Consider the following 2,518-nt stretch of genomic DNA (forward strand, 5'->3'; position numbering starts at 1 on the left):
AATGAAAATTTTACTGGATGGGACTAAGAGCATCCATTGAAAAAGGAAAGATCAGTGAACTTGAAGACATATAAAAAGAAATTATATAAAATAAAGCACAGAGAAAAGTAAGCACATAAAAAAAGAACAGAGACCCAGTGATCTGTGGGACAATATCAAATGGTCTACATTTAATTGGTGTCCCAGAAAACATGAGATCAGAAAGAATTCCTGAAGAAATAACAGCTGAAAATTTTCCAAAATTAATGAACTCTACAAATGCACAGATTTACAAGTTTCAATGAACCCAGCCAAGCAGGATAGATGCAAAAAAAGAAAAATGGAGCCATATTATAATCAAATTTCTGAAAACCAGTCGTTAAAAAGAAGTCTTAAAAGCAATCGAGATAAAAGATATATTACATACTGGGCAATAAAGAGAAGAATAATTTCAGGTGAGCTGGTGCGAGGGCGTTCAGAATGGTCTAGCGTTTGACCTACTGTCGTAGGCTATCCTACAATACAGCGTCTAACAAAACTAGGCTGTCTGAACTCCTGGGAATAGAATTGTTTACCTTTATACCTAGAAAGTTGGGAAAGCACCAAAATCCGCATGTGGCATGTGCCCAGGCAGACTTTGAGGAGTTCGTGCTGTGAGACATAAAGTTCTGAGGAGATTGTCTAAAATGAAAAAACACGTTAGTAGGGCCTATGGAAGTTCCATGTGTGCTAAAAGTGTCTGTGACAGGATCAAGCATGCTTTCCTTATTGAGGAGCAGAAAATGCTTGTGAAAGTGTTGAAGGCACAAGCACAGAGTAAGAAAGCTAAATAAAAAAAAAAATGAAGCTTTTTTGAGTAATAAAAAAGTCAAAAGCCTTATTCTGTTAAAAAAAATAAAATAATAATTTCAGATGTCTCCTCAATAACTATGCAAGTCAGAGGACAATGGAATTACATCTTCATAGTGCTGAAAGAAAAGAAAAACAAACCTGTAACTTAGAATACCAGTTCACCAAAAATACCATTCAAAAACGAAGGCAAAATAAAGACTTTTTCAGACAGATATGTATAGGATTTGTCACCAACAGACCTGTACTACAAGAAATGCTAAAGGAAGTTCTTCAAATGTAATAGGAATGATAGCAGATGGACAATTAGATCCACACAAAGGAACGAAAGGTGCCAAAAAGTGTGCAAAATTGACGCACAAAATGACGGTGACTGCTTCCTGACCGTGATTAAAGCAGAAACTAAAGCAATTTGATTCTACTTTTATCAGTGAAGTATTTTACGTACATTTACTTTAATTGAATAAAGCACAAAATAAGTACTTATGAAAACAAAATAGAACACAACAACAAGAGGAGTAAGCACCCACTCACTGATTTCAAACAGCATGAGGAGAGCGACGGAGGGGACTGTGGGGGGCCTGCTGGGAGAAGGGACACTCCTTCTGCCACATCAGTCTACTTAAGCTCTACTGAGAGTGTTTTCTGAAAAATGGCAAAGTCTGGGGAAGTTTCAGAAAAAAGTTGAATATCTAGGTTCTTACAAGGTAGTACTCTCCCCAAATATGACATTTTCAGGAGAATTCAGTTGTTGCCGTGCTCTCTGTACAGGGTATGTGGTACGAGGTAGCTATATGTGCTTTGACTTTTTTTCTTATTCCTTTGGTTCTGTATCTTTTTTTATTTAAAATGTTTAAAAGTGAGATATAGTTGACATATAACATTGTGTAAGTCCAAGCTGTACAATGTGTTCATTTGGTACAGTTACATATTGCGTGTTAGCTACCACCTCTATCCCATCCCATAATTATCATTTCTTTTTTGTGGTGAGAACAAGTAGGATCTAGTCTCTTAGCAACTTTGAAGTTATAACATAGTATTGTTGACTATAATCTCTGTGCTGTGCGTTAGGTCTCCAGGACGTATTTACCTAGTAGTTTCATGTTTCTACCCTTGAACAACGTCTTCTCAGTTTCCTCATCCCTCAGCCCCTGCCTCGTAACCACCATTTTACTCTCTGTTTTTACATTCAGCTTTCTTAGATTCCACCTACAAGTGATATCACATAGTATTTCTCTTTGTCTGTCTGATCTATCTCATTTAGCACAGTGCCCTCATGGTGCATCCATCTTGTCGCAAATGGCAGGAAATCCTGAGTTTGTAAACAGCGTCTACCCAGCTCCTTTTGCGATTGGTATTCAAACTGTGTCCTGCTGCCGTTTGTGAGTATTCCCCCTGCCTTGGTTGGACAGGATATGTCCATGTGGTCCAAGGCTCCTTCAGAGTTCTTTAATTAATTAATTAATTAAATTAATAAGATTCAAAAAGCTTTTCAGAGTTGCTTAGCAACATGGCGCTTTCACAGCTCTCTGCTGAGCTGGGGAAGGCAAGTGACAAGGGTGGGAAGGAGCTAGCCCATATCAAAGGTCTTTTCCCACTTGATCAGCACTGCTTGTTAGGAGCAACTAATTTTTTTTTTTTGGTTGTAATGTGTTTAATTTGTGCTGTCCACAAAGAGCAGCTAATTTTT

The 2,518-nt window shown here is 37.7% G+C and overlaps 1 pseudogene; it reads left to right on the forward strand.

Annotated features, from left to right (window-relative positions):
• Window positions 1-459: 459 nt before the first annotated feature.
• Window positions 460-949, forward strand: LOC103549726 (large ribosomal subunit protein eL34-like; annotated as a pseudogene).
• Window positions 950-2,518: the final 1,569 nt, after the last annotated feature.

Source organism: Equus przewalskii, chromosome 3, assembly GCF_037783145.1.
Source record: "Equus przewalskii isolate Varuska chromosome 3, EquPr2, whole genome shotgun sequence".
Taxonomy (NCBI): domain Eukaryota; kingdom Metazoa; phylum Chordata; class Mammalia; order Perissodactyla; family Equidae; genus Equus; species Equus przewalskii.